Here is a 22700-nt window from a genome sequence, read left to right as displayed (position 1 = left end):
CAGAAAGAATCTGAATCAAGGGCCTACCCAATCATTCTCCAGCATCAGGTTACTTTCTTGGTTTGCCAAGCATTTGAGAGATGTCTTAGGTCAAGTGGGAGTTCCTGATCTCCAGAGATGTGTAGATACATGGAATGGCATCCTCATACAGAAACCCAAAAGCTTCCAGTAAATCCACCTGCTCAGACATGAACCATGTATAAACACATGCAAACACTCAGAGATAGATGCAAATGTACAAATATCTTTCATCAAACTCAGGTGTGTGGGACAACACAGGCATACAAACCCAAACACCTGGGTTATGTGAATATGCAGGGATACAAACACAGAAATTCTGAAACCAAATACAAAAGCCCAGACACATGGAAGTACCCTTGGGACACCCCCCACCTTTTTTTAACTTATTACCAATTAATAAGCTCAAAATCTAGATGGCTTCTTCCCTCTTGAACCATCAGATGGACCAAATATTGACCAAAGCTATAATCTGAGTCACAGTCATGAAAAGGTACACCTCACGTAAGTCATGCCAAAGGCTTTCCACTGCCCCTGCCAGCACAACTTTTCTCTCTCAGTCTTTTCTCACCCCAAAAGGTAAGAATAGAGTGGTGTGACATGGTATAGTATGTATTGGTGCATGTGTTTATATGACACACATTTCTTCATACTGAGGAGTCAGCCTGGTGAGAAGGGGAAAGGGCACAAGTCATGTACTGTGCTACTGTTGTAGGTTGGACTGCTTTTTCACCGAACTGATTGACCTAAGTGGGTGTTTTGGCTCTTATAGACATGACCTAAGGGTGCTTTCTCTTGGATCTGAATGAGGCTGTATCAATTGTCTGAAGCTGATTCTTCTGAATGAACTTACCAATAAAAGAATAATGGCTGGATCAGATTGTTGACTAGGTCTTGCATGGCCCTGAAGTAATTCTGAGTCAAAAAGGAAGGACAGATCTGACAAGGTTTTGTTTTTTTGTGTGTGTGTGTGTGTGTGATACTGGTACTGGGGATTGAACCCAGGGCCTTGTGCATGTAAGGCAAGCACTCTACCAACTGAGCTATATCCCCAGCCCCAGATCTGATGGTTTAAAAACAAGATTCAACTAGGCATGGTAGGGCAGGCCTGTAACCCTAGCAACTGGGCTAACGCAGGAGGATCACAAGTTCAAGGCCTCAGCAACTTGGTGAGACTCGCAGCAACTTAGTAAGACTCTGTCTCAAAATAAAAATACTGGGGATGCAGCTCAGTTGTGAAAAACCCCTGAGTTTAATCCCTAGTAGCAAAAAAAAGAAAAGGAAGGAAGGGAGGGAGGGAGGGGAGGAGGGAGGGAGGGAGGAAGAATGAGAGAGGGAGGAAAAGGAAAAGGAAAAGAAAAAAAATCCATTAAATAGAGATTAACCAGCAGGGCTACATGGTACTATATTCAGCAAAAGAGTCAACTGACCAAATGTTCTCATCTCAACCATTGCAGCAGCATCAATGGCTTCTGAGAGTTGGGGGACTCAAATGTGTTTGCGTTCAACCCTGTATCTCTCCTGGCATTACTGGATCCAGTAAGTGACAATGCCTTTGGAAGAGTAAAGGAGGGGCGTAGGCTGTATACATGATTGCATGAATATGAGTAGCTACAATTTAATACACCATTGCAAGCAAGAAAATTCATGTGTAATTTGGGTTTTCTCTTTATATGGGATCACAGAATGTTAGGTATTGAAGTGACCTTGGCGTCCATGTGTAAAGGCTTGCAAGGTCACACAGCAAATAAATGGCTGAAACACATTTACATGTTATAATAGTTTGCTAGGGCTACCATAACATAGTACCACAGATTGGGTGACTTGAATACATAAATTAATTTTCTCATAGTTCTAGAGGCTTGAAGTCCAGGATCAAGGAATCAGCAGGTTGGTTCTTCCTGAGGCCCCTCTCCTTGATTTGTAGGTAGCTGTCATCTCCCTAGGTGTCTGTCTGTGAACTAATCTCTTTTGTTTTTTCAGTGGTGCTGGGGATCGAACCCAGGGTCTTGTGCACGGGAGGCAAACACTTTACCAACTGAGCTATATCCTCAGCCCCTAATCTCTTCTTATAAAGACATGGGGCATATTGGATTAGGTTCCACCTATATGATCTCATTTTGTTAATTGACTCTTTAAAGGCCCAATCTCCAGAGTCACATTCTAAGATACTGTGAGTTAGGACTTCACATATGAATCTTCAGGGGACACAATTCAGCTAATAACAGACTTTGGACCCCCAGTCCAGTGCCACTGTGTCCATATCAGACCAAGTGATCAGGTGGATTTTATACTTGGAACAGTCCAGGTTTGTTGGTTCTTTTTTCCTTAGGGATGGGTAAGTTGTTGTTTATGTGAGGTGTACATTTTACTTAGGGATGGGTAAGTGCCAGCCACCTCCCTGGCACTCGTTCTTAAGTATAACAAGCATTACTAATGCTAAGCTCAACCCTACCCTTGCTTCCGGTCCTCAGAGTTGTACACGAAGAAAAGTCCACTTAATAAGAGATTTTTCCTCCTTGAAGCTTGAAAAAGTCTTCAATATTTTTTTTAATTTTATTTTTATCCTAATTTGTTACATATGACAGCAGAATGCATTACAATTCAAATTACACATATAGAGCACATTTTTTCATATCTCTGGTTGTATACAAAGTATATTCATACCATTCGTGTCTTCATACATGTACTTAGGGTGATGTTGTCCATCTCATTCCACCATCTTTTTTACAAGCAAGAAAACCTTAAGTCTTCAATATCTTAGGGAATATTTGTTTCAATAGTCTCCTTTTCTCATCTCTAGCTGGGAGTGGGGGAAATAAGAGCCAAAAGAGTTGCCCTTGCCCCTTTGCTCTCTAGCCTCTCAGCCCCCTCTCCAGTCCCTGACCAGCTAGGAAACAGATTGAGGTGGGTTAATGTGTAATGTAGTGTAGAAATAGGGGGAATGGTGAGGCCCTCTAATGTCATAGAAATCACAAATCTTGGCTCCAATGGGATTATGAAGCATGGTGTCTGATGAGGCATTCACCAAAAAATGGTCACAACCAGGAAGGAGGGCCCACATTATTATGATGGTTGGTGTTCTCTGCTGTGGAAATCAAGTTTGCATTCTGGGATCTTGAGGGAGCGGTTTCAAAGATACCTAGCTGAAACACAAAGAGAGCCAGATTCAGTGTAGTATTGCGGAGAATACTAGTTTGACATCTGAACACTTGGATTCTGGTCCCCCTCTAAGCCTCAGTTTCCCTTTCCTCACAATGAAGAGGTTTGATTAGGTTATCACTAAGATCCTTCCAGCTCTGAGACTCTAAGCAAACACTGGTGGATGCTGGGGGCAGGGAGAAGGAATACTCTTTGTAGCAAATCAAATGATGGACTATGTGTCTCCGTGAACCAAACCAGGCACAGAAGACTCTTCATCTTCATTCCAGAGTTGGTGGGGGGTGGGAGAGTGGGGGTGTTTGCTGCAGTGTCTCCTCATTTGACAACTCAACCTTTTCCACGGGGCCCTTGCAGACACACCATAGGGAGCTGTTACCCTGAAGGACCCTGCCCCTGAGGCCAGAGAGGCAAAACAAGATGGGACAGGAAGATGGGGAGGGGGTCTGCATGATGCCAGCAGCCAGGTGAAAACAGAGAAATCATCCCACTATCTGCTTAGTTTCAAATATCAGAATAAAGGGATCCAATTTTGTAGCTTTCATCTGAAGTTAATAGATAATGAGATGCAGGATCAGCCTTATGTAGTGATGCAGTTTCAAGCCCCTGGGAAGGCTCTATTTCCCCCTCCCCAATTATCCTGCCACTGAAATGCCTGAAGTTCCACCATTAGAGCACATGATGTTAAGTACAGCCCTCTGCAGATCACATCCTTTAAAATACAAAGGCACCACTGGGATACTTCATCAAACAAGGAGGGAGCCAGAAAAGGAGTGCTTATGGGGGATGCTTAGGGAGGTGAGGGGCTCTGAAGAACAATCTCTAGATACTTCTCAGTTTCACAAGCTGACCCTTGTGGGAAAGCTGGACTCTGCCTGAAGAAGTTTGAATTCAGGGACTCCCCTAGAAACAGATGCCTGCAATTATGGGTATATTCTTCATCTTGGGAAAATGGGTGGACTCTAAGCAGTGAGGTAGTGATCATGCTGAAAAATCACAGGGGCTTCCAGTAAAATTGGATTCAGGGAAATGAAAATTCCCACAGTACACATGTACCTGGGTCAGCCACTATCAAAGCCAGTATAGAAGTGCTTTGGGGAGCCCCTTCTGTATGCCTGAGGAGGTAAAACCATTTTAGGAGGGGGGAAAAAAAACCCTCTTCATTTCCATGTTTTTTTTTTGTTTTTTTTTTTTTTTTGTAGTTTACCTAACTCATAAAGCATATTTGAAGGGTTAAAGCCTAGCAGATAGGTTTTATAGCCTGGATTCACATCCAGCCATGTGACCAGGGCAGGTGACTCAACATTGTTTGTTTGTTTTTGTTTTTCCTGGTTCTGGAGATTAAACCCAGGGGCACTTTACCACTGAGCTATATCCCCTTTTTATTTTTTATTTTGAGGGAGGGTCTCACTAAATTGTTCAGGCTGGCCTCAAACTTGTGATACTCCTGCCTCAGCCTCCCAAGTATCTGGGATTACAGGCATGCACTACCCTGCCCAACCGATTTAACCTTTCTGAGATTACATTTCCTCATCAAATCCAATATAAATCATCAGGTATATAATAATCTTCTATAAATAGGGGCTATTATGATTATGAGAGCAGAGAAGACTATAGGATACTATCTATAAGTCGGAATTAAGTTATAGAATAAATGATGACCACCATGATCAGAATAAATCAGAAGTTGGACCATAATAAACTCATGCATAATCTCTTTCATCCCTCGATGAAGACAGTCTCTTTTAAATTTAATTTTGCTGTTCAAGATCTGGCAATAGTGGATGGGGTTGTGGCTCAGTGGTAGAGCATTCACCTAGCTTACGTGAGGCCCTGGGTTCAATCCTCAGCACCACATAAAGATAAATAAATAAAGTATTGTGTCCGTATACAACTAAAAAACATATATTTTTAAAAAAGATCTGGCAATAAAGGGATAAAGAGTCCTGTGCCCCTCCAAACAGCCTAGAAGCCTCACATATGGGGAAACGTTGGCCTTACCCACAGAGAAGATGGGTGGCTGCCCCATGACATGGTTTAAGGAAAATCATAAACCATCTTCACTCAAATTTCTATCTCGCCACCTGCCACAAAGGCAACAGAGGTATTTCCCTCCTTCTGGGCAATGGCTTTTGAATACCCCTACCAAAAAACATGGTTGCCTGGGAGAATGTATGTGTAAACATTGGTGAAAGTTTCCTAATCTGGCCATCTGGCTGTTACCCAATAGAGAATGGGCTGAAATTCAGAGGAGTAGATTTTTACAGGACTGGGTTATCAAAGGGCCCAGAGGATAGGCCTTTTCTTTCCAGGAGGCATGCAGTGGAATGTGTGGGTGATAGAAAGACAGGAGGACTATAGAAAAAGGAAAAGATACCAAATAGGGATAGACCCACAAGGAATGTCAGCTATGCCACCTATTATTTAGGGAGCTCTTGTATCTTCCAGCCCAGACTTGCTTCCTCCCAGGAGTAATTGTGTACTTGTGCAGAGAGAGGTGTGGAGTTGATCCTAGTGTCAGGGTAACCTGAGCGGCAACACCCAGGGTCTCAATGACTGAGGCCAGGGAGCTCTGTCTACGTCCAAGATTATCATGACAACAGCTACAGTCTTCCATTCTGAGTTGGGGTCAAGGGAAGATAGCAAAGAATATGCCTTACATATCACTGGGATTCCCAGGGCTTTCTTAGTTGAGAGTCCAAAAGTCTACCCAGAATTCATCATCCAAATGCATGTGTCTGGTCTGTCTTGATTGTAATCTTGAGAAGATAAGAATTTACATTTGAAAATGCAAAGAATTGAATATTTTAAAAATATTTTATTTTTTAGTTGTAGTTGGACATAATACCTTTATTTTATTTATTTCTTTTTATGTGGTGCTGAGGACCAAACCCAGGGCTTCGCACGTGATAGGCGAGCGCTCTGCTGCTGAGCCACAACCCCAGCCCTGAATATTTTTTTTTAAATGTAACCACTATCATGGCTATTTACCCAGGAAAACACACATATACATCTATATTTCTTCTTTTCTTCCTACCCACCTCCCTCCCTCCCTCCTCCCCCCTTCCTCCCTCCCTCCCTGCCTCTCTCTTTCCCCTTCCTTCCTTCCTGTCTTCCTTCCTTAAAGGCCAATGGGATATGTAGGACCTAGCAGTTCTGAGGTCTGACCCAAAACAGCAGGAAAGACACCAGAGTGAATATTAAATTTGCAGGACTGACTACCCTCCTACACCTGACTCAGACATTTTGGCCTCACGGCAGCTCCACTCTTTTCTGTAACACTGCCTGCCCTAAAAAGAGCAGCAAGAGAAGTAAGGAATTGGTTCCTTCCACATTGTCTTAAAAATTGCTGTGGTATCAGAGTGATTATTAATACCTACAACAATCACAATAAAGTAGATCTTTTGGGGTCTTTTTTTTTTTTAATATTTATTTATTTATTTATTTTTAGTACTCGGCAGACACAACATCTTTGTTGGTATGTAGTGCTGAGGATCGAACCCGGGCCGCGCGCGTGCCAGGCGAGCGCGCTACCGCTTGAGCCACATCCCCAGCCCCACTTTTGGGGTCTTGACCAATCCTCTCCTCAACCTTCCCTCCTCTGAATTATGGAGAATATTCCTTAATACAGATGAAAAGAAAAACAGTAATGGGAGGGGAGGATCGGAAATGGGAGAGAACATGCTAAGCAGGTGTAAAACACGGAAAGCATTCTGTAAAAGCTCCATTTCAGAGAGGGTGACTTTGTGGATGGGAGGAGGAGAAGGAGCTGAAGGGTGGTAATTAGCTTATTATTGTTTCCCCTGGGTGTTGTGAGAATTCCTTAGGAGACACTTGTAAAAAAGCAGAGGGAAGACAGTAAATACACATCTAATGATATGCTAAATAAATTATTATTGTTATTATTATGACTATTATTATAGCAATTGCAACTTGCTCCTGGCATCCAAGTTTCCACTAGAGATGGGAATTGGTCCCTCTACAGCCAGGCTTCCACTGCTGCCAATATGCCCCCAGGCACTCCCCCACTCTCAGGAATTGTAGAGTAATTGGGCAATATAGACCAGTCTTCAGTTAATAGCTGATCAGAAGCCTCTGCCAGGTGCCCGCTCAAGCAAAGAAGAAAAGGAAAAGTGATTGGTTAAGAATGGCAGAGGTTATACCTAGGGAAGGACTTCCTGACAACACCCCAACCCCACAGCAAGGGAACTCAGGGAGGGCAAAAGTAAAGGCAGATGAGTGGGGAGAGAAGGGGGTCACAGAAAGAAAGGGATATTAAACAAACCAGGGATCATTCTCTACCTAGAGATCACAGGCTTTTTGGACTCCATATAACCCCGTCAACTGTCAAGGACACTGGGTATGTGTGCATTTTGCTGGTGAGACGGCCAGTAATTTTTGTCAGCTTCTCAAAGGGGTCAGGGACCCAGAAACAGCTAAGAGCCACACCAGCCCAGGTAAAGGGACATAAGACTCACTAGAAAAAAAAAAAATACTGGCCAATACTTCTTGGTTTCCTGCATTTTGACCAAGAACAGTCCTTATCTGAACTGTGAAGTTTTTTTAATGTTTTTAACAATGTCCCCCACCCAATCCCATACTGTCCAGAGCCCAGACACCTGCCCTGAATTCTTAGGCAAACAGATGTAAATATAGAACACCCAGTTCTCCCTGCATTTTATACACACACACACACATACATATATATATATATAAAATCTACATATTGTAGTTGTCAATGGATCTTTATTTTATTTATTTACATGTGGTGCTGAGAATCAAACTCAGTGCCTCACACATGCCAGGCAAGCGTTCTACCACTGAGCCACAGCCCCAGCCCTCCCTGCATTTCTTTAGGAAAAGCATGACCATCCCTGTGGGCACTACCTATTGGTGGCGAGGGGAGAATAAAGCTGTGAGTCTGAGGAGGAAGCTGTCAAAGGCTGGGGGCTAGAAAGTGGAATCCCAGGTTTAATTCAGTCCCCGTATAACCTTAGCCTGCACCACTGTGCCACTTAGACACAGGGTGGGCGCCTCTAAGGAGCCTTAAGGATAAAAGGAACCAATCTGGAGGCTCCACCCAATTTTCAGCCTTTGTGGGAGAGAGGAAGGCTGACCCTTCCCTGCAGACAGGAATCATTAGATGGGGAACCCGGAACTTGGCAATCTCATTCCACTCCCTGACAGTGACTGCCTGGCCCCAAGCTCCAAGAAGAAACAATTTTAACAGGGAACAAAGAGGGGATAATGGTGACAACTAAAATATACATATATATGTGTGTATATAAAACAAACTGATTAGGGGCCATCTGAGAATGGAAAATTTGTGATTGGCTGATTGATTCAACAATTGATTGATTTTGCAGTTGCTGGGGATAGAACCCAGGGCCTTGCATGTGTCAGGCAAGTGTAAGAGTACTAAGCCACTCCCCCAGGCCATTGTGAGATTTTTAAAGTTAATTTTTTACCAAAAAATATTTAAACTACTAAATTAAAAACTTAAAGTATTAAGTCTGATCTGTTTGGTGTCCCTGGAGCAGGGCTGAGAAATAGTGGGCTTTCCTTCTGCCAGACTGTCTTGCACTGACTTATTTTTATTTTATTTGTGAATTTTTTTTTTTAAAGAATTTTGTTTTTTCTTTTATCTAAATATTTTGTTAGGTGTGGATGGATCTTTATTTATTTTTATGTGGTGCTGAGAATCGAACCCAGTGCTTCACACATGTAGGCAAGTGCTCTACCACTGAGCCACAACCCCAGCTCCTATTTGTATATTTCTTGATGGAAGGTGGTTCCTTTTTGGGTCCCTCAAGACGGAGAGGCAATTCCTTCCCAGGCCAGGTCTTGTTAGGGTTTAGTTTTCATAATTTGGGATTCTAGGGACCCAGAAGATAGGGAATGGAGCAAATGTACACTGAGGAGGCAGGCCTGCCTTGGCCCCCCACAACTTTCCTTTCCCCTCCACTTGAGCCACTCTCCTATCCTACTAACCACAGGCAGAGGGTGGTGGAGCAAGCACTGCTGCCAGTTACCATGTTATTCCCCAGCCCAGTTGCCTCCAGCCCAGATACCTGCTAGCCAGTGGTGGTCAGTGACATGCAGAGTTAGGGTGAGGTTCTGTATTGACTGCATTGTGTATTTGGAATCCACTCTGTGCCTGGCAGCAGAAAGAGGCCTTAACCTGGATGAGTTCCCAGTTTTGTGGGTAGGGGTGTGTGGAGGGTGGTATATGGCATTTAACTCCATCTCAGGTGACTTAACTCCTTTCCCAACATCCTAAGGATCTTGGAGGCAGAGCTGGCCACCCAGATTGAGTTTAGGAAAACTTTTGCACAAACCATTCAGCAAAGATATCTGGGACTCCTTGGTTAAAACAGAAACAAAACAAACAAAAAACAACCAAAGAGTGTGTGTGTGTGTGTGTGTGTGTGTGTGTGTGTTTCCCCTAGGATGGATGGTAGCAGGGGAAGAATTGTGCAGCCTTGGCCCAATGGCACCTGCAAGTGTGGATATGAGTGGAACAAGTGAGGCCCTGGGGCTTAGGTTGGTATCCCCTGCTTCTTAAAGTCAAATTTTACACAAAAAGGCCCAAGGCAGGGTAGTTATGGATCTGGATGGGCCCCACTGTACCCAGAGGGAGCCTCAACTGGAGAAGCAACAAAGAAGAAACAGGCCAGTGGAGCCGAGTTAGGTAACAGAGACCCTGGGAGAAGGTCTGGGAGAAGGGGCAGGTAAAGAAGACCTCTCTAAGTCCTCTCAGAACAGGCCCCAAATTCACAAATTCACTCCTCAAATCCACTGGTCTCTTGTTCTCATCCACAGTCGCTCCTGGGGCACAGGAAATCCCATAAAAGCAAGCTTTATTTGACCAGATTGCCTCAATTTCCTGACTGCATTACCAGAAAGCAGTGGTGGCAGAAGTACACTCCCCTCCTTGCCCAGTGCCTCCCATACCTCTTCACCCTTCATCAACATTTCTCCCCCTTCCCTCTTTCACTAAGGATTAAAACCAGGAACTTCACCACTGAGCTATAGCTTCAAAATTATTTTCTATTTGAGGCAGGATCTCAGTAATTAATTTGTCGAGGCTGGTCTCCAACTTGTGATCCTCCTGCCTTAACCTTTCTAGTCACTGGGATGACAGGCCTGCACCACCGTTCCAGTTTGAAGCCCACTATTTCAAAAACTAGGGTTCAAGAGAAAAGAGCTAAGAATAAAGTTAACCTTTGGTGCACTAAATGTCTAACAGGAGGCTGCTCCCTCAGTGGAGGGTGCCTCCCAGTGGGGTGGTAGGAGTGTTCACCCTTTGTAACAGGGTCCACACCTGTCCACAGCCAGCCCTTCACAAAATCGACTGTCACCTTCTGGTGAGTGCCCAGTGTTTACCCTGTTCCTCCCAGTCTATCTGTTCCTGGGAGCCCCATCACCCTTCATTTCCCTCCCCTCCTGGGCACTTCCTATGCTCTGTTTATCCTTTTGTAATTTCATCCCTCCTTGAATAAAGAACTCTGCTAGCAAGTTTCCTAGATGGCCAGATACAGATGGCCCTCTGCAGTTATCTCGCTGAACAAGTCTCTCCCAGCCCCTACACATAAATATGTCTATTCAGAGATAGACTAGCCTAAGTCCCAACACACACACATCAGGAGATAATTACACCTTATATACATATGGATATCTCTATAGAGTTATATTCAAAAGTGTCTATAACTCTAGAGAGATAGCAGCATGTACATATAGGACTATTATTACTTATGTCTATTTTTATAACTATGTGGTTATAAATAGATATGCCTATATATAGTGATAATAATATAGAAATATCTCCATAGCCATATATGTCTCTAAGTGAGTGCTCTAACTACTCTATATCACAATCAATAAGTATATATCTGCTGATACATAATTCTAACGATATACATTTATCTATATAGCTGCTCAGGGATATAAATCTGTCAGAATATCAAATGTCCATAAAGCTGTATGGCTATAAGAGAGTCGTATATTTTCCCATATATAAATCTGCTCCTATAACTATTGTATATGCACAAATACAATGGAAATAATTATATTTTCCTCAAGCATAAATCTGTAAATACAACCACAGCACATTTAGGTATGGTTAGAGATAGAGCAATATTTTGTAGACATCAGTCTGTCAATAGAGCCACCAGTGCTTCCAAACAGAGTTATAGAGGGTGTTATAAATAAACCCTCCAGATGTGAATGGATCAGTAGAACTAGATGTAAACAGGGCTCCAAGCTGTTCTTTCTTCTTCGTGGTAAAATATTTCTGAAGGGAACCAGGTCACGCAGGACAGGGGGCTAATGTGCCTGGGTGCTGGTAATTTTTCCCCCAAGGAGGGTTGGAGGTCGCTGGACTTTGGGAAGCCAAGCTGGAATGGGCGGGGGGCAGTGTCAGCTCCCAACGCAGCCCAGAAGCCCCTTCGGTCATCTCCGGGTGGCTGAGAGCTGCGCAAGTGGAGAGGCCTAAGGGAGAAAAATGGAAAAGCGGAAGCTGGCTTGCATCACTTTGTCCTCTTTAGGAACCAAAACCCCTCTCACCAGGGAAGCCCCAACCCGGTCTCTGAGCGTAAAGAGCCTGAAAGGCGCGGAGGCTGGCGGGCTGGGGCCGCAAGCTGGGCTGGGGAGGCCGAGGCCGAGCGTTGTCTGCAGCCAGCGTGTGGCCGGCCGGCGCCCCACCGCAGCAGCGGCCTCGCCGGCGGCCGCCTGGAACTCAAGACCTGGGCGTTCTCCCTGCGCCCTGCGCGCAGCGCTTCAGCCTGTTTTATTGTATTTTATTTTATTTGATTGCTATTTTGTGTTATCACAGTACCCTCCCCAATTCGAGGACGCCCAGGGCGCTCTCGGGAATCTTTGTGTGCCTTGGTCTTAAAGCGGTGACTCAGTGGATGGCGTATCTCTTTTCAGACCAAATGGGCCACGGGCGGTTGAAAAAGAATCCAAACCTCTGAAAAGGTTTGTGATTGAAATCTTTTAGAAGTTCTCATGCTCCTAGGTTATGGTTATTTTCTTTTCTTTTCTCTTTTAAAAAGTTGGTTAATATTTGTTCTTATATATTTTTCTTTCTGATCTTATTTTTGGGGGAGGAGAATTTTTTTAAAAGAAGGATTTCGTTAGACCCGAAACTGCATGGCGGCTTCCTCTCCCGCAAACGTCGTACCTCTCTACACCTCTGACTCCCTCCTCCCCCAAACAAATTAATTGATAAAATTATCAGAAAGCTGTACCTGGAGAGAATGAGGCGGACACTGCAGGACCCTGGACTGTGATCTTCGCTTCCTTTGCGGAAATCCGCTTGGCTCCATGCTCCCGAAGGAAAATTCAAGGCGCTTCAACTCTTCCCTTCGTTTTCTTTTAAAAAAGACTCTAGGAAGGGAACTTTCCCTGGGCCTGCAGAAACCCCGGCTTCCTTCGCTCTCCGCTCTCCAGTTCTCCCCACTCTCCTGGCCGGGCGGCCATAAATATTTTTCTGCTTCCCGCCCGGCCCCGCGGCTAGTCCTCCTGGGCACCTCTGCCGCCCGGGCCGCGGGGATCGAGGCTGCGCTCAGAGCTTCATTTAACTCGGTCCTTTGGCCTGACCCTGCACCTTTGGCCTTCTCATTAAGACAGGGGATCCCAGAGAATCCCCAAAGCTACTAACCACCCTGTAAGTGGGATCCCTTTCCTTCTCGTTCAAAGCAAAAGAATTGAAAAAGAAGCAGGAAAGAGTGGCCTCCTGGCTCTTCCTCTCCTCCTCTGGTCAGAGGGCTCCGTCTAGGGAGGGGATTCCCAGCGCCAGCCCCCCAGGGCATTTAAAGAAGCTAACTTCCTTTCTAGTCTTCATCTGAGATCCTGTGATAGTGACCCCTTCCTCTGCCCCCTCCTCAAAATATCTCCTGGGCATTTTATTGTTACCCTACTAGGGTGGAACTCTGAACTACTGCTTTTATTATTGTTATTTATTGTTATTATGATTGTTAGAGATTTGTTCATCAGGTTCAAGGGACAACAGCCTGGCCCAGAGGGAGGCCTGTCTGTCATAAGTGAATGGGGACCGCACAGACACACACACACCTAACACGGTGCACACACTCACTCACATGTATATACCCACAAATGCCTCTTAGGTTCGGGCCCCTGCACAGCCATTCAAATGAGGCAGGCGTTCTCCTATCCCCCAGCACACAAACAGCACGCTACCCACGCGCACCAGCATTCAGGCAGAACACCACCCCCAGACCGATGCCAAAACCCACACGCACCGAGATCGCAAGGCAAAGAAAATACGTATGAATCCCTTCTCTCCCACAATCTGGAGGGGCGAGTCAGGCCTCTGTCTCTTTCCCCCAGTCTCTCTCGCTTTCTCTTTTTTTTTCCTCTTGTTTACAGCTTCAGAGAGCTCAAGGCCCATAAATCTTGAGGGGCCTACAGAGCGCAGAGCACATTTGTATGCATCGTTAGGACTCGCTAATACCTAAGCCCATTAACGAGCGTGTATGCGCGTGGTTTCCGGTGTATATTAACTTATAGTTAAATTCTGGAGGAAAGGGCATTGTGAATTAACATATACCGAATCCATCACGGGCTTTTGTCATATCAGATTCGTCAACCATGGATTTGGGGGAGCAGGCTGAATGGGCCAGGGTCTAATCACCCTCTAAACTTTGTGGAGTAAATTTGAGGGTCTGGGAAAGATGAGCACAGTCCTCCTGCCCAGCCCTGGTGGTTCAGACCCGCAAGCCAAGTAGCTGCACACCTGCGGGAAGACTGAGGGGTGTGGGAGAAGGCTGTTAGGGGTGAAGGAGGCGGGCGAGGGGAGGCCCCTCTGGCTGCAGGCTGGGGTTGTGCTGGGGCCGATCGGCCTGTGGTCGATGGATGGGCCGACTGGTTTCCTCTTTCCAAGAGAAACGCCAAGGAGAGGCTAGTGGAGTCGCTGGACTTTAATTAAACCGAAGAAAATACAGTGGGAGGAGGGAAAAACGATCCAGAAGGAGGAGGAGGAGGCCGAGGCCGAGGCAAGGAAGGAAGTCCGGGCTCTACAGAGCCTGGACATCTCCTGGGGGGCTGATAGCTGGTGGTTGCATGGTTCTTTTCCCACCCCAGTTACCCCTGGGTCGAGGCCAAACAGCTTCTTAAAAACAAGAAAGGAAGAAAGAAAAGGAAAAAGGGAAAGAGAAGGTAAAGAAAAAATAAACTCTAACTCTAGGACGGGTTTCAGCCAGGTGTTCCTAGTTGCAATGCCTATTGGAATCTCAAGGATCCTGGTCATCGGCCTGCGTAGGGATGAAGGATGCCCAGTGCTAGAGGGAGGACGGGGAGGAAAGGCCATCTCATGGGGTCCTGTAGAAAATGCCAAAGACAAAACCAGCTAAGTTATTTTGTCCGTGTAGATGTGGCTGCCTATCTAAATACAGCCGACCGCGGCGGGAGAGCGGGGGCGGGCTGGGGCGAGGGGGGTAATCGGCCGGGATGGAGCGGGCTGGCAGGAGCGAAAATGCCTTCCTCCACTTTGCTTTGCGGGAACAGCCAGAGGCCTCCCCGGGCCGAGCAGGCTGCCGCGCGGCGGGCCGGGCCGCGGCCTGTCGGGCCGGGCCTGGGGGAGGGGAGGCGGGGGCGGGCCCTCCCCGGGCGCTGTGAACTTTAGCTGGGCCGCCGCCTGTCAGCCCCAGAAAGCGTTAAAGGTGCAGCAGCCCGCGCCAGCCTCCGCAGCCGCCTTTGTACGCGTGATTTATGACTTCAATCTTGGTTCACCGAGAGTTCACACGGCTTTCGCTGCTGTTGAAGGTTAAAAGATGGTCTTCGCTTGACAAGTGGGACTATTGAAAATTCCTTCTTCTTCGTTTTTTTTTTTTTTTTTTTTTTTTTAAAGAAGCGAAGAGCTAAGACTCAGGAGAGAAAAAATTTGGGGGGAGGGGACAGGGGTTGCAGGTGGGGCAAAATAGTAGGTCAGGAAGGTTTGTCCTCCTACATTTAAGATTTTCTGTAGTTAAGATTTGAGTGTGAATTGGTGAGGAGGGTAGAGAATAGGAGGAAGCTAGGGAAGAGGTTTAGAGATTTCTCATATTTGAAGGCCAAATGAGTGGCATTTTGAAAAACACAACGTGTTTTCCACCTCTAGGTAACTTGCCTTACAGACCCTACCCCATCCTCCTCTGGAGACTAAAAGCCGGCCAGGTAAGGATAAAGCTGAGCGAAGGGCAGGGTACTGCTGACAGTGTGCCAGCGGGTGTGTCTGGCTGACCTTCCACCTTGCCTAGAAAGCCAGGTTTTATTTAGTGTGCTCTTGTACCCTCAGATTTGGCAAGGCCATTTCTGGGTCCTGGTTCCAACTCTCTTCCTCCTGTCTGGTAGATTTAGTTTAACATGTATATTTGATGCAAATGAAGGGGAAGGAAGGACTGGAATTCCTTTCTAACCCCAAATCCCCTTGGTCCTAGAACAGGTCCCTCTTCTAGCATTTTGGAGGAGGTAGTGTCACAGCATAGATGGTAACCAAAGATCTCCTGATGGTCAGAAGGGTCCTTTGTCTTCGAAGTGTTTGTATATTTGGAAAAACAGGAGTCTCCTATTTTTGAGACACACACACACACACACACACACACACACACACACACCCTGGAGCTGTGAGGGACTGAGTGGTTCTTAGGGTTCCTTGAAACTATTTTTAAATCACTTGATGTAAGAATTTGGGATTATGATGTTGGGGAGGGGAAAAATAGAGAACCAAGTCTGGTGTTGGGTATGCCCACCTACTCCTACTTAGGCACCTTGTCCCTTGTCCAATACTGGTACCACTTAGGTTTGTTTTCTTTTGTTTTGTTTTGTGTGTGTTTGTGTGTTTGGCTTTTGTGGTGTTGGAGATAAGACTCTAGGGCCTCAAGCATGCTAGACAAGTGCTCTACCACTGAGCTATATTCCCAACCCTCTTATGCAGATGTCAGAACCAGTCCCTCAAATCCAGATCCTGGAACCAAAGGCATTCACATTAGAAAGGGTGCTCCCAGTCTCTCTTTTCACACAGAGTTTGAAGAGACCTTCCATCACAATAGGAAGATGCCTAGGCACTCCCTATCAAAGGAGAGGAAGAAGACCCAGGAAGATGGCCACACCTCTTTGGGACCCCCAACCCCTCTTGCAGGGGATCCCACATATAAATAGCAGAATGGGAAGCAGAGAACAGAAAGACTCCAGAAATCAGGAGTCCAGATTCTGAGGTCACTTTGGTACAAATGACCCTCTGGCCTCCAGAAGAACAGAGAAGCGGTGGGGTTCTGTATTTAGAATTTTGGGGGTGGGTAGTGTTAGGAGGAATGGCCAAGGAAACTAATGAATCTCTTCCAGGTTCTGGTTGGGAAGCAGAGTAATGACCATAATGGCCTCTGGAAATAATGACTGCACCGAAGTCCCCTTCCCACCACCTCTGACTATATTTCTCCCTGGGAAATAATTTCAGTGGGCTCCTGCTTATCTGCAAATCTAGAATAATTATAAATTTTTAATTCATAATTAAGACTGTTGATTGTGACCATTGCTCTTCAGTAGCCCTGTTTATTTCCTTCTCTTCTGTGAAGCAGAAGGCAGCCTCAGTTAGCCCCTGCCCTCTGCAACAAGCAAACTGAGGCCCAGAACCTCTTAAAGACAGCTCTTGAACTCGGCCATCTGTGGAAAAGTTGCCTCATTACTAGTCAATTCATGTTGTACTTTACAGCGTATTTGTACTCAATACAACCACCTCCCACTAACCTCAGATTTCAAAGTGCTGGTAAGATTGGCTCCTGGGGAGACTAGGAAACTAGACTCCAACTAGAGAAGCAGCTTGGTCAAACTTTAGAGTCAGGAATGAAGGCCAGGTGGCAGGGCTCCCAGGCATAATACCTAAGCAATCTGAGATGAAGAATGGACATTCTGCCTCTCCTGCCTTAAGGAAACGCTGGCCTCCCTCAAACCTCTAGGTCCCCTGAATACACCTGGTCCTTTTTCTGACTTTCCTTTCCATACAGCCACACACACACACACACACACACACACACACACACACAATATGGAGCCACAGGCTTCAAGATGCACTATGTTCTTAGGGGTGGGGAAGTGGGATCTGTCAGTTGTTTCACATCTGTAAAGACATAGAGAAGGAGAAAACTGCTCCTATCCCATGAGATAATTTCCACCTAAATCCCTATTTTCAGCTCACCCAGCATGAAATAGTTGTTCCCTTTCTCCTCTCCTACCCTCTGGAAATATGGAGGTTAGAGGCAGGATGAGCAGGTCCCAACCACAGCTGAACCTAGAGAAAGAGACAGAAGTAGGCAATGAAGGGGTGCTGATTACTTCCTACAAGCTTTACCTACATTCTTCAAACCCAGATCAACACCCTGAAACAAGGGCCAGAGGGAGCAACCCCCCTGTAGCCAATTCTCTACTCTTTCTTCTCATGAAAAAAGAGCATTTTCTCCCTCCCTGAGGCCTGGATTCCCCTGAGACCTTTGCTCTAAGAACATTACAGCTTTCCAAAGGACATTTGGAGACCCAAACTCCATGTATCTCTCAGTGCCTGTCTAGAAGGAAGCCAGTGGCCACTTTACACCCCACCAGTCGGCTGGTTCATGGAGTCTCCTCAACCAGGATCCCTAAACTCACCTGCTTTTCCTGAGAGCTAGCCCAGCATCCTTGATCTTGCTCAAGTCAGGACGCAGGTAGGAAGCCTGTTGAGAGGGTTCTCCAGGAGCTAGCTAGTATATTTTAATGTACTGTTTGATGGTAAATAAAGAGACCTTGGGGGAAAAAGAAAAAAAAAGGAAGGAGCAACAGTGCCTGGCATGTCCCCACCCGCCCCTCCTCTGGACATTGGCTTTCTTGATGAAACAGTGCACCGTTGTTCTTGAACAACCATTCCCCACCATCTCTGTTCGAAGGGTTTGAGTTTCACCCTCCGTTCACCCCCATTAATCACCCCAGCAGCTAAACATCACCCAGCCCCCTCTAGCTCTAGCCCTTTCTCTTCTTCTTGCCCTTAGTATTCATGGCGGGGCATTCCTCACTGCTGCGTGCCTCACAAAGATCTCTCCTCGGACACAAGGACCCTCCCCCTCTCTAGCTACCCAGTCCATGGTGGGCACTACTCTCTGTTCTGGGTGTCCTGATTGCCAGCTCATACTCTTGGACCCTGCTCCCCAGCTCTTCCCATAGCCGTTGCCCCATTCCCGTGCACATTCCCACTCACCACGCCCTCCTTCAGGTACTTTATCTCATGGCCACACAACCTCGAGTCTCCACCACCCACCATCATTCTTTCCTCCAGGCCCATCTGCTTCTAGCTCCCATCTGCCTTTGACACTTCCCCTTGCCTCTTGTTTCTTTCCCTTCCAAGACCTTCCTGAGGCTCTTTAGATGGTGGCTTTGAAGTCTGATCCTTCTAACCTCAAGAAACTTAGAGGCAGGGTAGCACAGTGGTTAAAAGCATGGCTTTAGATTCAAATCCCAGATCTGATCCCTGCGAGGTATATGCAACTATAGACAATCACTCAACCTTTCTGAGCCATCCATACAATGGACATACTCACTGGCCTTGTAGAGTTGTTGTGTAGATCAAATTAAATTCTATTTGCATAGATCCAAGCATTCAGCAGAAGTTTGATAAATGGTCATTATTAAATCAGAATCTTCTTGGGGATAGAGAAAGGAGGCTCTTTGGATTCCAATAAAAGTTAAGAAGTTTCCTCTTGCAGTATCTGAGAGGGTAGGATAAAAATGACGCAGTCTTGCAAAGCAGGGCCCATTTACCAGGAAGCCTTACTCTTCTGTTTGCCCAAGAGGGTCTCAACTTTGGCTGCACATTGGAAGCCCTGAGAGTTTTGTTTTTGTTTTTTTTTTTTTTAACAAATTCTGATGCTTAGACTCCATCTCCAGAGTTTCTAATTTGTTGGCCTAAGTAGGGCCTGGGCTTCTTGATTATTGTTTTTAAACACCCCAGGTGATGCTAATGTGCAGCCAGAGTTCCAGATGTTGCCCTAGGAAGGGATACAAGATGAGGATGACTGCTACTTCTGCCAGAGGACTTTTTAACATGGGGTACCTCCTTCTAGCTGCATTGCTTCAATGGGAAGAAGTTCACTTAGGATTAGCTTCTCTTGAGATCCCAGAACTTCAGAAAGACTCACACTTTCCATTTCCTACAGCTATCAGGATTTAGAAAATGTCCATCCCAAGAAGAGACAGGGGAATGGACAAATTGACTTCTGAGAGGCCTTGCTCATCTGAAAGCATGAGGTCCCCAGATTACCAACAACAGAGGAAGAAGCAGCTCCCCTCAGTAGTGGGAAAATTTGTAGTTATATAGTAAATGGAGTTTCTACCTGGTTGCTACAATAATAGGCCAAGCAATTAGGATACAAGTTCCAGAATCTTTTCCTATATTTCCAAAAAGATAAATCACCCCCAGGAACAGAATCTGCATATTGTAATTAACTGATAAATATTTCATGCCTGGTTCAAACTTTCTCCTCTTCTATTTAATGGCCACAAACTTGAGCACTGAGGAACCAGGGGAGAAGAGGGTGGGGGCTGGCATGGGGAGGCTCTGCCTTGGCTTTGGGGGAGGGAAACTCTGTCTTGGTTACTGCTTTATTTACTTTCCTCCTGTTCTTTTAAGAAAACATTGCCCACCTGGAGCAAATCAGGTCACAAGTGGTAGAGAGTGTGACTCAGGCTTGTGGCCTCAGCCCTGATCTCCTCCAGGAGAGGCCAGTCTCTGGTGACCCTGGGGGCACTGAGAGCAGCAGGTTTCAGAATCCATAGGGCCCAATATTTGAAAATAAGCTCTGTTCTCTAACTTTTTAACAGGGTGGGCTTAGGCAACTCAGTTTTTTTTTCAGCTGTAAAATAAGCATAGCAATGTGTGTGTGGATGGGTGGTGCTGGGGATCAAACCCAGTGTCTTAAACATTCTAGGCAAGGGCTCTACTACTGAGCTACATTACTCAGCTGAGGCATAGCAATTTTTATCTTATAGGATTGACTGTGTTCAATAAGCTCTCAATACATGATGACTATGACCAACAATAATGATCATAATTAATTGCATCACATCGAATCCCTTCTTTTATAGCACCTAAATAAGTGTTTATAGCACCTAAATAAGTGAATGCTTACTCTGAGTATGGTGAATGCCTTATCTCATTTAATCAACACAACAAATTTATGAAGTACTTTTTAGTCCCTGTTTATTATCAATGTTTTGCAAATAAGGGAACTGGGACAGGTCAAAGGTAAGTATCTTGCCAGGGGACACACAGCTAGGTGGTAAATAGTAAAGGCTTTGTATCTGTGTGGTTTCAAATCTGGGCTCTAACTGGGCATGGTGGTGCACACCTGTAATTCTAGCCAGTCCAGAGGCTGAGGCAGAAGACTCAAAATTTTGAGGTCAGCCTGGGCAACTTAGTGAACCCTGTATCAAAATAAAGCATAAAAAAGGCTAGGGCTGAAACTCAGTGGGTTTAATTCCTGGTACCAAAAACCAGGGGAAAGAATGAATGTCATATTACCCTTCCACCTTCAATTACTTATTATCAACTCTCGGCTCTGCCAGCCTGTACCTGTAGGATGCAACATAAGCCTCAGCTTCTTCCTCTGTAAATTGGGAATGTAAATGATGCCTACTTGGCAGGTAGTTGTGAGAATTGAGAGATGTATTACAGTGCATGCCTCAGCCCTGGTGCATGGTAAGTGCCCAATAAATGAGTCATCTTTATCATCATCATCACACCACTCTGTACCCCAGGGCCATGGTGTCTCTTGCTCTTTGGTGTTTGAGAGGTAAGTGTTTGTGAGGGTCTTCCAGAGGCCATAGAGCTGCTCTTCATTATGCACCCCTCCTCCACTTCTGTACCCAGGACTTGGGGAAAAGGATGCTAAGCAGATTATGACTCCATTTCAGGAATTAAATCAAAACTCAAGACTAACTCAATTTGGCTTCTGATGAGAGGGAAAGGTTAAAAGGGAGGGAAGAGGCATCTGGGTGGGCTCTCAGAAGTGTAACTGATCTGAATCCTCACCCGTAGCCCCTCCACAGGGCTTTGCCTGAGGGGCGCTGGGGGTAGAGGAAAAAAGGAACCTTGGAAATTCACACCACCTGAAAATGAATGAGGGACTAGGAAACTGTCCAGGAACATTTCCCCAAAGGGGATCTTTCCTCAGGCTACCTCAGCCTAGTCCTGGGATGCAGGGAATCCTAGACTGGATGAGGGCTGAGGGCTTAGACAGGTAGGTGGGCCTCAGAAGAGTAGAGAATCCTGCTGGAGGCCACTGCCTCCCTGGAGAAGACCTGAGTTGAGGCTCTTCTCTTTAAAGACTTCTAAGCACTACTAATATTGCCATCTTTTATATCTCTGATGTATTTATTCGCCTAAAAATATGATATGTGTATCGGTATAAAAACAGCTTCTCTGTGTGAATTACCATTCAGCTGCTATTCAGCTTCATATATTTAGCTCAGATTCCTCTAAGCACTGCAAACTAAAAGTAAAAATCAATTCTACTTAAGAAAGAGTGGTGATTTTCCTCAGTGTTTTCTCTTGTGCTCCCAGGAGAAGACCATTATTTCCCCATATACAGAAGAGGAAACTGAGGCTCCGGGAGATGAGTAGTTTGCTCAGAGACGCGGTGTGGGTGCAAGGATTCCAAAACAGAAAGCAGCATTTGGGGGGAGAGAGGGCAGGGAAAGGCTGCCCGGTGCCTAAGCCAGAGGCCTCCCTCCTCCCCAAGCCCAGTGAGTTGAGAAAGCCCGGGAGGCAGGCGCTGGGGAGGGAGGGATCCTGGGCTCGCCAAACAGCGGGGCCTCGGGCGAGAGCGTCGCCAGCGCGTCCTCATTCTGCGATTACTGTCAGGGGACCATCCATCAGCGCCGCCCGGGACGCTCGGGCCAGACTGCCCGCCGCCCGCCCGGGTCTCTCCAGATCGCATTAGCGTGGGGCGAGGGCGCAGTGCGGCACCGGCTGCCGAGGGAGAGGCGGCTGGCCACGCTGGGCGCAGGCAGGGACACCGCGGTGGGGCCACCTCAGGGGAAGGGGAGAGGCTGCCTTAGGATTCCTCCTCTTCTCCCAGTCTCTCCGCTCCGGGGCCAGGGGCTGTTGAAGGGGGCGGGAGAACCGGTGCCCGGAGCACAGAAGGCTCCCGGGAGGGGCCTGCAGCCGGTGGGAGAAATCAGTAGAAGCAGAAAGAGAGGGAGAAACACCTGGAAACGGGAACAGGGAGGGCGGAGACTGAGAAGGAGGCACAGAGGCTGGAGATTAAGTGGGACAGAGGATTTAAGGGGCAAAAAGTGATGGGGAGAGAATTGGAAAGGGACAGATGAGTGAGCAGGGGACTAGAAAGCCACAGATGGTCAGGGGTGGCAAACACCTTACAGATAGCCTACTGCCATGCCCTCATTCTACAGATGAAGAAACTGAGGCCCAGAGTAGAGAACCCTCACCCACACACCCACTCCAGCTGCTTGCTGGGCCAGCTCTTGACCCTGAGGCACAT

General features: G+C 46.3%; 1 non-coding gene across 1 annotated transcript; it reads right to left on the bottom strand.

Moving 5' to 3' along the window:
* Window positions 1-998: 998 nt before the first annotated feature.
* Trnav-uac (transfer RNA valine (anticodon UAC)) lies at window positions 999-1074 on the bottom strand. Its single transcript has one exon. It is a non-coding gene; the product is annotated as a tRNA-Val (tRNA).
* Window positions 1075-22700: the final 21626 nt, after the last annotated feature.

The sequence above is a fragment of the Marmota flaviventris genome, chromosome 3 (genome assembly GCF_047511675.1).
Source record: "Marmota flaviventris isolate mMarFla1 chromosome 3, mMarFla1.hap1, whole genome shotgun sequence".
NCBI classification, from domain to species: Eukaryota; Metazoa; Chordata; class Mammalia; order Rodentia; family Sciuridae; genus Marmota; species Marmota flaviventris.
This window is presented reverse-complemented; position numbering and strand designations above follow the sequence as displayed.